The sequence below is a fragment of the Panthera tigris genome, chromosome C2 (assembly GCF_018350195.1).
Source record: "Panthera tigris isolate Pti1 chromosome C2, P.tigris_Pti1_mat1.1, whole genome shotgun sequence".
Lineage (NCBI taxonomy): Eukaryota > Metazoa > Chordata > Mammalia > Carnivora > Felidae > Panthera > Panthera tigris.
The window spans coordinates 130,332,636-130,345,421 of record NC_056668.1 but is presented as its reverse complement, the minus strand read 5'-3'; the positions used below and the strand labels follow the sequence as shown (position 1 = coordinate 130,345,421).

General features: G+C 39.0%; 1 protein-coding gene across 14 annotated transcripts in view; it reads left to right on the top strand.

Moving 5' to 3' along the window:
* NEK11 (NIMA related kinase 11) overlaps window positions 1-12,786 on the top strand; it is a 291,065-nt gene that overhangs the window by 135,866 nt on the left and 142,413 nt on the right. The gene's annotated exons all lie outside the window — the stretch shown is intronic.

Genomic DNA, 12,786 nt, shown 5'->3' with positions numbered 1-12,786 from the left:
TTTAAGTGCCTAAACTAATACAATGTTATATGTCAATTATATTGCAATAAAATGGGGCGGGGGGAATGCTTAAGAGTCACATATGGTTAGTGGTTACTGTATTGGATTGCACACTTCTAGAACAATTAATTCATCATTGCCAAAAGTACTATTGGGCAACACTGCTCTAGGAAAAACTCTGTGCGCCTGTATTTTTTTTGTTTTAAGTTCTACAGGTTATTCTGGTGGGAAGTCTGTTTCAATAATCGCTACAGTTTTTTTTTTAATTTTTTAAATGTTGATTCATTTTTGAGAGAGAGAGAGACAGAGTGTGAATGGGGGAGGGGCAGAGAGAGAGGGAGACCTAGAATCTGAAGCAGCCTCCAGACTCTGAACTTTCAGCGCGGAACTCAACGCAGGCCTTGAACTCTTGAACCATGAGATCATGACCTGAGCCGAAGTCGGACGCTTAACCAACTGAGCCACCCAGGCGCCCCAATCACTACAGTTATTAAATATTGATTTTACATTTCGACTCTCTCAAACTCAAACTCACAGATAATTCTATGTTACTCATTTTCTGTTTCTTACTTGGGAGGGAGGATTGATTTGCTAAAATTCTCAAACACTTGACAACACATATCAATGACTCTTTTTTATAGGTGAGGATAAAGGAGGTAAGGATGGAAGAGGTATTGTTGAACTGGAACCCAGCCCCAACTCCATAACTTTTTCAAGCCAGAGGTTTCTCTTCTATGCTGTGACAGCTTTCTGCTAAATAGAAAAAATTATTACAGGTGTTAGTCATAGTCCTGCCTTCAGATCATGTCCGAGGTCAGCACTGAGATGCCATTATCCTACCTCAGACCACGTGTGTGGCACATGGAAGCCCCAGCGGTCTTTCAGACTTTATCTAATAACAACTCCCTCCCAACCAGCGAAGGACATGAACTGCATTTATTGGAAACCAGTCGACCATATTAATGAATCAGAAGTGTTCAGGCTAGCAGGTTACACAAGACTACAGAGGGGATAGAATTTAATTAGAGGTGAAGGGTCAGGTGATATAGTTAAGTCATTAGGGACATCTGTAGAACAAGTTACCAAAACCTGAGTTAGTGAGGGTTACACAAGCAGACAGACTCCTGATAATTGGACCAGGAAAGAGCTGGCCTGGGATGCCAGCTGCTGTGGGTTGCCTCTTGTGTGTTGTTGGGTCTTGGTCTTTTTATTTACATAGCCTGGCATATAGAAGCATGCTGTGTGAGTTACCATCTCCAAGATGCTTGTGTGGCCTAAACAATGTCCATTTATTTCAGCTCCTTTTGACTGAAATTTTAAGTTCTTTATACTGATTAAAAAAAATAGCCAGTGGTATTTCTTTTTCCTCTGAAAGATTTATTATAATAGACTTTATTTTCTCAAGTGACAGTTGCCTTTGTGAGTTTCAAAAGCTGTTACATTGCCTGGTTCTGTAGCAATCCCTTCAAAACTACCAAAAACAAAAAACAAAAAAAAACCCTCTTCTTCTTTCTGGGCTTCTTTTTAGGAATTCTGGCACTCTTCCTTTTAGGAATTTCCCACTGCCAGTATCCTTGTACCTTTGTAGGCACCATTATATCTTTGTCCTTTTGTATCCTTATTGATCTTCCTGCTCCTAGGTGATTGCTATAAACATCCTTCAGCAAAGCATTCCCTGAACACCATTTTTGTCAACACTCAACCTTTCACAAATATTTATTGGGTGCCTGCTCTGCTGGGAAAAGAGAATACAGAATACAGTAGTAACAGAACAGACTTGGTTCTACTCTTATGAGCCTATGGTGAAGTTTTCTTCTACCCAGAAGCCTTTACTTCCTAAAGTGGGTTGAATTCTGCCCACCACCCCCCAAAATATGTCCACTTGGAACCTCAGAATGTAATCTTATTTGGGATAAAGGTCTTTGCAGATGTAATTAAGGTAAGGATCATCACATGAAATTACCTGGATTATAATGGGCCCAAACCAATCTACATATTCAATGCAATCCCTATCAAAATAACACCAGCATTCTTCACAGAGCTAGAACAAACAATCCTAAAATTTGTATGGAACCAGAAAAGACCCTGAATAGCCAAAGCAATCCTGAAAAAGAAAATCGTGCAACAATGATTTCAGGAGTAGATTCCTTAATGCCCCTTACCCATTTAGCCCATTCCCCCCTCCCACAACCCCTCCAGTAACCCTCAGTTTGTTCTCCATATTTAAGAGTCTCTTATGTTTTTCCCCCTCCCTGTTTTTGCTTCCCTTCCCTTATGTTCATCTGTTCTGTGTCTTAAAGTCCTCATATGAGTGAAGTCATATGATTTTTGTCTTTCTCTGACTGACTTATTTCACTTAGCATAATACCCTCCAGTTCCATCCATGTAGTTGCAAATGGCAAGATTTCATTCATTTTGATTGCTGAGTAATACTCCATTGTGTGTGTGTGTGTGTATGTGTGTGTATATATATATATATATATATATATATATATATATATATATGTATGTATATATATACCACATTTTCTTTATCCATTCGTCCCTTGATGGACATTTGGGCTCTTTCCATACTTTGGCTATTGTTGATAGTGCTGCTATAAACATGGGGGTGCATGTATCCCTTCGAAACAGCACATCTGTATCCCTTAGATAAATGTCTAGTAGTGCAATTGCTGGGTCATAGGGTAGTTCTATTTTTATTTTTTTGAGGACTAAAAATACTGTTTTCCAGAGTGACTGCACCAGCTTGCATTCCCACCAGCAGGGCAAAAGAGATCCTCTTTCTCCACATCCTCGCCAACATCTGTTGTTGCCTGAGTTGTTAATGTTAGCCATTCTGACAGGTGTGAGGGGGTATCTCACTGTGGTTTTGATTTGTATTTCCATGATGATGAGTGATGTGGAGCATTTTTTCATGTGTTGGTTGGTCATCTGGATGTCTTCTTTGGAGAAGTGTCTATTCATGCCTTTTGCCCATTTCTTCACTGGATTCTTTGTTTTTTGGGTGTTGACACTGATAAGTTCTTTATAGATTTTGGATACTAACCCTTTATCTGATATGTCATTTGCAAATATCTTCTCCCATTCTGTCGGTTGCCTTTTAGTTTTGCTGATTGTTTCCTTCACTGTGCACAAGCTTTTTATTTTGATGAGGTCCCAATAGTTCATTTTTGCTTTTGTTTCCCTTACATCTGGAGAAGTGTTAAGTAACAAGTTGCTGTGGCCAAGATCAAAGAGGTTTTTTCCTGCTTTCTCCTCAAGGATTGTGATGGCTTCCTGCCTTACATTGAGGTCTTTCATCCAGTTTGAGTTTATTTTTGTGTATGGTGTAAGAAAGTGGTCCAGGTTCATTCTTCTGCATGTCGCTGTCTGGTTTTCCAGCACCATATGCTGAAGAGAATGTCTTAATTCCATTGGATATTCTTTCTTGTGTTGTCAGAGAGTAGTTGGCCATATGTTTGTGGGTCCATTTCTGGGTTCTCTATTCTGTTCCATTGATCTGAGTGTCAGTTCTTGTGCCAGTACCATACTGTCTTGATGATTACAGCTTTGTAATACAACTGGGATTGTGATGCCTCTTGCTTTGGTTTTCTTTTTCAAGATTGCTTTGGCTATTCAGGGCCTTTTCTGGTTCCATACAATTTTTAGGAATGTTTCTTCTACTCTGTGAATAATGCTGGTGTTATTTTGATAGGAATTGCATTGCATATGTAGATTGCTTTGGATAGTATTGACATTTTAACAATGTTTGTTCTTCCTGTCCAGGAGTATGGAATATTTTTCCATTTTTTTGTGTCTTCTTCAATTTCTTTCATAAAGCTTTCTATAGTTTTCAGTGTATACGTTTTTCACTTCTTTGGTTAGATTTATTCCTGGTATTTTATGGGTTTTGGTGCAATGTAAATGGGATTAATTCCTTGATATCTCTTTCTCTCACTTCATTGTTGGTGTATAGGAATGCAACTGATTTCTGTGCGTTGATTTTATATCCTGCAACTTTGCTGAATTCATGAATCAGTTCTAGCAGGTTTTTGGTGGAATCTTTTGGGTTTTCCATATAGACTATCATGTCACTTGCGAAGAGTGAAAGACCTCCTCCTGGCCAATTTGGAATGCCTTTTATTTTTTTGTGTTGTCTGATTGCTGAGACTAAGACTTCCAATACTATGTTGCATAACAGTGGCAAGAGTGGACATCCCTGTCTTGTTCCTGACTTTAGGGGGAACACTCTCAGTTTTTCCCTGTTGAGGATGATATTAGCGTTGGGTCATTCATATATGGCTTTTATGATCTCGAGGTATGCTCTTTCTATCCCTACTTTCTTGAGGGTTTTTATCAAGAAAGGATGCTGTATTTTGTCAAATGCTTTCTCTGCATCTATTGAGAGGATCCTATAGTTCTCATCCTTTCTTTTATTGATGTGATGAATCACGTTAATTGTTTTGCTGATACTGAGGCAGCCCTGCATCCCAGGTATAAATCACACTTGGTCGTGGTGAATAATTTTTGTAATGTATTTTTGGATCCAGTTGAGTAATATCTTATTGAGGATTTTTGCATCCATGTTCATCAGGGAAATTGGTCTATAGTTCTCCTTTTTAGTGGAGTCTCTGTCTGGTTTCTATGCTGGCTTCATAGAAAGAGTTTGGAAGTTTTCTTTCCATTTCTATTTTTTAGAATAGCTTCAAGAGAATAGGTGTTGAGTTTCTGGTAGTGTTCTCTGATCCTTTCTAGTCTTTGTTGCTTTTGGTATGTATGTATGTATGTATGTATGTATGTATTTTTTTTTTTCATCTTTTTTCCCCTCACAGAATCCCCCTTAAAATTTCTTGCAGGGCTGGTTTAGTGGTCACAAACTCCTTTAATTTTTGTTTGTCTGGGAAACTTTTAATCTCTCCTTCTATTTTGAATGACAGCCTTGCTGGATAAAGAATTCTTGGCTGCATATTTTTCTGATTCAGCACATTGAATGTATCCTGCCATTTCTTTCTGGCCTGCCAACTTTCTGTGGATAGATCTGCTGCAAACCTGATCTGTCTTCACTTGTAGGTTAAGGACTTTTTTTTCTCTTGCTGCTTTCATGATTTTTTCCTTGCCTGAGGATTTTGTGAATTTGACTATGATATGCCTTGTTGATGGTCAGTTTTTGTTGACTCTAATGGGAGTCCTCTGTGCTTCCTGGATTTTGATGTCTGTGTCTTTCCTCAGGTTAGGGAAGTTTTCCGCTATGAGATGCTCACATAACCCTTCTACCCCTTTTTCTCTCTCTTCCTCTTCTATGATTCTCCTATGATTCTGATGTCGTTCCTTTTTAATGAGTCACTGATTTCTCTAATTCTTAATTCATGCTCTTTTGCCTTAGTCTCCCTCTTTTTTCTACTTCATTATTCTTCAGAAATTTGTGCTCTATATTGCTGATTCTCTGCTCTGCCTCATCCATCATTGCCACTGTGGCATCCATTCGAGATTGCAGCTCAGTTATAGTATTTTTTATTTTATCCTGACTAGCTTTTACTTCTTTTGTCTCTGCAGAAAGGGATTCTAATCTGTTTTCAACTCCAGCTAGTATTCTTATTATCATGATTCTAAATTCTGGTTCAGACATTTTGCTTTTATCTGTGTTGGTTAAGTCCCTGGCTGTCATTACTTCTTGCTCTTTCTTTTGGGGTGAATTCCTTTGTTTCATCGTTTTGAAGGGAGAAAAGGAATTAATGAGGTAAAAAATATATATGTATTAAAATTAAAATTTGTTTAATTAAAAATATTAAAATTAAAAAATTAAAAACAATACTCACACACAAAAATCAACTAAATGATGCTAGATCCTAGGTGTGTTTTGGTCTGGGTGGGAAAGGGGCTTGATAGATTAGAGAAAAAAGGGGAAAGAAAGAAAAAGAAAATAAAGGAAATCATTTGAAATTTTGAAAAAATGAATACACTGAAGTAGAATAAGATGAAATGATGGATGGATGTCAAATAGAATTTGAAAAAGTTTACACAAAAGTAAAAAATATAGTAGAAAAAAATTAAAGAAAAATATTTTTAATAAAAATTAAAAATAAAAATAAATTTTTCTTTATTCAAGAAAAAGAAAAATGAGAAAGAGAAAAAAGAAAAAAGAAAAAAAAGAAAATATGAATAGATGGACTGGTGAACAGAGAGAAATACAATTGAAATTACTTCGTTTTCCCCTAGAAGTCAAACTATGAAGCGCTCTATAGTCCATACACTAAGCAGTCAGAGAGTTTTGTGATCCTGAAGAACGAGATTGGCCCAGTTGGGTGGATCATAGTGTAATGGCTATGTTCTCCGCTAGATGGCGCTGCTTAGCTTACTGAGGTGAATTGTTGTGTCTCTGGTAGGCGTGTATGCGCATGCGCAGGAGTGGTGAAAATGGCGTCACCCAGCTACCCAGTCTCTACTATCAGAACTCTGTTCTCCCCAATCAGCAATTGCACACCCGTCCTTTGTCTTCGGCTTCCGTACTCTCTCCACATTACACTGTCTGTGACCAAGCCCCAGGCAGCACCTGCCTCTTGAGTTTTATCTCAGATGCGACTGTGTTTCCCAACCCCTTACTTCTGAGGAACTGTGGCTTTGATCCGTTCTGACCCTCTGCAGGAGGGTCTCACCGAGCAGTGGCCAGTGTTGGCCCCACCCAGGAAAGTTCATGAGATCGTGCTGCTGCTGATGCCCAGAGACTGTGGCTGGTTGCCAGCCCGCCCCAGAAAAAGTTCACAAGATAGTGTAGCAGCAGCGTTTCAGGGATTACGGCAGATCACAGCACACATCTGGCACCAGGCTTCACCCTTAACAACCTTGTTCCAGCACCAGCAAATGTGGTTGTTCTCCCAGGTCCACTGGGGCCTTGCCTTTGGGGGAGCCTCTACCAGTTGTCCTTCCAGCAAGGGAACCACCTCTCCCATGTGCCCTGAAGACCCCCAGATTTCACTCTGCTCCTTGGGATTTGCCCTTCCCACCAGAGCACCACCAAGTATCAAGCTGCTGCATTTCAGACTCTGTACTCCCGCTGTTTTAGAGTCTTAATGGAATTTAAATCCTTTCTCCCTTTTTAGTTCAGTCCCTGTGGCTGTTTCCGCTTTCCACTTTCTCTCCAGCTGCTTTTGGCGGGGAGTGCTTTTCCCATATTCTCCCCCACCCCCACCCCCTCCTCCGCCCTTTCTCCACAAGTAAAAATAGCTCCCTGCTCTCCACTGCTTCTCTCTCCCCCAGTTCACCTCTCCATGCCTCATACCTGTTGAGTTCTGCGGTTCAGGTTGTGCAGATTGTTGTGTTAATCCTCAGATAAGTTTTCTAGGTGTGCAGGATGGTTTAGTGTTGATCTGGCTGTATTTCATGAACACGAGACACAAAAAGACTTCCATGATGTCCCACCATCTTGGCTCCTCCCCTGGAATTTTTTTTTTTTAATTTTTTTTTTCCAACTTTTTTTTTTTTTTTTTTTTTTTTATTTTTGGGACAGAGAGAGACACAGCATGAACGGGGGAGGCACAGAGAGAGAGGGAGACACAGAATCGGAAACAGGCTCCAGGCTCCGAGCCATCAGCCCAGAGCCTGACGCGGGGCTCGAACTCACAGACCGCGAGATCGTGACCTGGCTGAAGTCGGACGCTTAACCGACTGCGCCACCCAGGCGCCCTTCCCCTGGAATTTTTTAAGATGCTACTTTACATGGCAAAGGAAAATTAAAATTGTTAATCTGATGACATTAAAATAGGGAGATTATCAGGGCTCCCGGGTGACTCAGTCAGTTGAGCTCTGAGTTCGGCTCAGGTCATGATCTCACAGTTCATGGGTTTGAGCCCCATGTCAGGCTCTGTGCCTACAGCTCAGAGCCTGGAGCCTACTTCAGATCCTGTGTCTCCCTTTCTGTCTGCCCCTACCCCACTTGCATTCTCTCTCTCTCTCTCTCTCTCTCTCTCTCTCTCTCAAGAGTAAATAAACATTAAAATTTTTTTTTTAAGTAGGGAGATTTTCCTGGATTATCTGGGTGGGCTCAGTATAATTACAAAGTTACTTGAAAGTGGAAGAGAGAGGGCAGAAGAGAAAAAAAAAACAGGGATAACAGTATTAGGACTTGTCCTGACATTGGTGGATTTGAAAATGGAGAAACTGGAGGTGGGGTGGGGACAATAAGCAAAGGATGGCAGGCAGCCTCTAGAATGTGGAAAAGGAAGGTTTGTAATGCCTCCAGAGGGAATGCAGCCCAGCTAATACCTTGATTTGAGCCCAGTTCAACCCATTTTGGACTAACCTCTAGAACTGTAAGATAATAAACATGTTGTGTAAGCCGCTACATTCATCATAATTTGTTACAGCAGCAATAGAAAAGCAATGTGGTATTTTTTTTCCTAGGTATTAAATGTAATTTTACTTGAAGTTAACAAATCAAAAACTGAAATCGAGTAATTGCTGAACTTCAGATAAATGTTTATCACAAAAGATATTAGTTACTAAAATAATTCTTTAAGGATAAAAATAATGATCATAAAAATGTGTGAAGGCTAGAGTCGTTATGGTATTTGCTAGCTATGTATGTCACTTTATTTTGTTTTTATTTTTTGTTTGTTTTTATTTATTTTTGAGAGAGAGATAGAGGGCAAGTGAGCGGGGGGTACAGAGACAGGGAGACACAGAATCTGAGGCAGGCTGCAGGCTCTGAGCTGTCAGCACAGAACCCGACATGCGAGTTCATGACCTGAACCAAAGTCGGATGTTTAACCAACTGAGCCACCCAGGCACCCCTATGTGTGTCACTTTAGATAATATTTATTGAATTCCTGCTCTTCCTGGTAAGTCAAAACATTAAGGCTTTTCCAGGGTGACTTCCCTTACCTCCCAATTCTATTTTGTTTTTACATTGTTAAAGTTTGTAATTTTATATTGATTACATTTTGTTCTAAAACCATAATTCCCAGAGATCTTTATTCTTTAAAATAGGGAGATTGTCTTAGAATTTTAACCTGAACTAAGGGCCTCAATGAACCTATCAAACTTTTTTTTTTTACCATAGCTTCTTCATTTCTGAGCTCTTAATTTTATCTGTTTGCTTATTTATTAGTGTTTTTACTGTTTTTGTTTTATTATTATTATTATTATTATTATTATTATTATTTTTGTAGGAGTCTCTTATAATCCTTTGTATTTCTGGGGTGTCAGTTGTTACTTCTCCCCCTCCATTTCTGATTTTGAGTCTTTTCTCTTTTGTTCTTGATGAGTCTGGCTTAGGATTTCTCAATTTTGTTTATCTTTACAAAGAACCAGCTCTTGGTTTCATTGATTTTTTTTTTATTGTGTTTTTAGTCTCTATGTCTTTTATTTCTGCTCTGATTGTTACTATTTCCTTCCTTCTATTCACCTTTGGTTTTGTTTTTTTCTTTTTCTAGTCCCTTTAGATGGAAGGTTAGATTGCTTATTTGAGCTTTTTCTTGTTTTTGAGGTAGGCTTCTGTCACTACATATTTCCCTCTTAGAACTGCTTTTGCTGTGTCCCAAAGATTTTGGACCATGTGTTTTTATTTTCATTTGCTTCCATATATATATATATATATATATATATATATATATTTTTTTTTTTTTTTTTTTTTTTTTTTTTTTTTTTTTTTTTTTTTTTTTTCCCCTCATTGACTCATTGGTTGTTTAGCCTCCACGTGCTTATGTTATGTTTGTTGCAGTTTTTTTCTCCTAATTGATTTCTGGTTTCATACTGTTGTGGTCACAAAAGATGCATGGTATGATTTCACTTTTTAAAAATATATTGAGGCTTGTTTTGTGGCCTAACATGTAATCTATTCTGGTGAATGTTCTATTTGCACTTGAAAAGAATATGTATTATTGTTTTTGGATGAAATGTCCTATGTATATGTCTGTTATGGCCATCTGATTTAATGTGTCATTTAAAGACACTGTTTACCTATTGATTTTCTGCCTAGATGTGGGGTGTTAAAGTTCCCTACTATTATTGTGTTACCATCAGTTTCTCTCTGTATGTCATTAGTATTTGCTTGATGTATTTAGGTGCTCCAGTGCTGGGTGCATAGATATTTACAATTGTTATATCCTTTTGTTGAATTGATTCCTTTATCATTATGTAATGCCCTTTTTTGTCCCTTGTTACAGTCTTTGTTTCTTATTTTGTCTGATCTAAGTATTGCTACCCTGGCTTTTTGTTTCCATTTGCATGGTAAATGTTTTTTCATTCCTTCATTTTCAGTCAGTATGTGTCTTTTTTTTTTTTTTAAACATTTATTTATTTTTGAGACAGAGAGAGACAGAGCATGAACAGGGGAGGGGCAGAGAGAGAGGGAGACACAGAATCTGAAACAGGCTCCAGGCTCTGAGCTGTCAGCACAGAGCCTGATGCGGGGCTCGAACTCACGGACCGTGAGATCATGACCTGAGCCGAAGTCAGACACTTAACCGACTGAGCCACCCAGGCGCCCCAGTATGTGTCTGTAGTCCTGAGGTGAGTCTCTTGTAGGCAGAATATAGATGGGTCTTGTTTTTTATCCATTCTACCACCCTATGTCTTTTGATTAGAGCAGTTAACCCATTTACATTTAAAGTACTTATGATAGGGACGCCTGGGTGGCTCAGTCGGTTAAGTGTCCGACTTTGGCTCAGGTCATGATCTCGCGTGAGTTCAAGCCCCGTGTCGGGCTCTGTGCTGACAGCTTAGAGCCTGGAGCCCGCTTTAGTGTCTCCCTCTCTCTCTGCCCCTCCCCTGCTCATGCTTTGTCTCTATCTCAAAAATAAATAAAACATTTAAAAAAATTAAAAAAAATAAAATAATTATGATAGGTATGTACTTACTGCCATTTTGTTCATTGTTTTCTGGTTGTTTCTATAGTTCTTCTCTGTTCCTTTCTTCTTCTCTTGCTTTCTTTGTGATTGGTGAGTTTCTGTAGTGTAATGTTTGGCTTTCTTCTCTTTATTTTTTTTGTATCCATTTTAAGTTTTGGGTTTGTGGTTACCATGAGGTTCATGTATAACATCCTAAGTATATAGTAGTCTATATTAAGTTGATGGTTATTTAAGTTTAAACACATTCTAACAAAAAACTTTAACTCCCTCCTCCACATTTTATGTGTATGCTGTCATATTTTACATCTTTTACTCATGATTTTCTTATGTCTAATTATGGCCATTTCTTTTCCATTTAAAGAAGTCCCTTTAACAGTTCTTATAAGGCTTGTTTAGTAGTGATAAACTTCTTTAGATTTTTTTTTTTGTCTGGGAAACTCTTTATTTCTCCTTCAATTCTGAATTATAACCTTGCCAGGTAGAATATTCTTGGTTATAGGTGTTATTCTTTCAGCACTTTGAATATATCATGCCGCTCCTTGCTGGCCTGCAAAGTTTCTGCTGGAAAATCAGCTGGTAGACTTTTAGGGTATCCCTTGATGAAACTTTTGTTTCCCTCTGCTTTTAAAATCTCTCTTGATCTTTAACCTTTGACATTTTAGTTATTATATGTCATGGTGTGGACCTCATTGGGGTCATCTTATTTGGAACTCTCTATGCTTTTTGAACCTGGATGTCTGTTTCCTTTCCTAGGTTGCAGAAGTTTCAGCTATGATTTCTTCAAATAAGATTTCTGCCCCTTTCACTCTGTCTTCTTTTGGGACCCATAAAATGGAATGTTTGTTTCCTTGATGTTGTCCAAGAGATCCCTTAACCTATCCTCATTTTCTAGTTTTTTTTCTCTTTTTTTGCTTTCAGCTTGGGTGCTTTCCATTACCCTGTTTTCCAGATTGCTGATATGTTCTTCTGCATTTGCTAATCTACTGGTTCATTCCCTCAAGTGTGTTTTTTTATTTCAGTCATGGTATTTTTCAGCTCTGATCGGTTCTTTTTCATATTTTCTGTCTTTTTATTGAAGGTCTCACTGAGTTCTTCCATTCTTTTTCCCAGTCTGGTGAGTATCTTTATGATCATTACTTAAAATTTTTTATCAGGTATATTGCTTATCTCTGTTTTGTTTAGTTATTTTTCTGAGGTTTTGTCTTGGACTTTGTTTTGGAGCATATTCCTTTGTGTCCCCATTTCGCTTTACTTTCTATTTGTTTCTATAGATTAGGTGGAACAATTACTTCTAAACTTGGAGAAATGGTCTCATGTATGGTGTCCCCTATATAGAACATGTGTGCAGGGTACCTGGGGGACTCAGTTGGTTAACTATCCAACTCTTGATTTCACCTCCAGTCATGATCTTGCAGTTCATGAGTTCAAGCCCCACACCAGGTTCTGTGCTGACAACACAGAGCCTGCTTGGGATTCTCTCTCTCCCTCTCTCTCTGCTCCTCCCCAACTCATGCATGCACACACTCTCTCTCAAAATAAATAAACTTAAAAAAAAAAAAAACTATGCATGCATGGTGACTTTTGCTGGCTGGCTAGAGCTGGCTGGTGTGAGCTGGGGATGTCTCAAGACTCTCCATGCAGGGGGTACCCTGGAAGGATACCTAAAGCTGAAGTGGGTGTAGATTGGAGGAGGGGGTCCCGTGGTCCTATGCACTGAGAATACCTTGGCAGGGTAGCTAAAGCTAATGTGGGTACAGGTCAGGGGAAGCCCAGGGTTCTAATCACTGAAGGCACTCTGGCAAGATAAATGAAGTGAGTGCAAGCCATGGGGTCCCAGGGCTTTATGCATAGAGGTCACCTTGGCAGAATAGTTTAAGCTGAAGTGGATGTAAACTGGGGTGGGGGAGGCATGGTCCTAGGGCACTCCTCTCAGGGGGCACCCCGACAGGGCAGCTAGTTT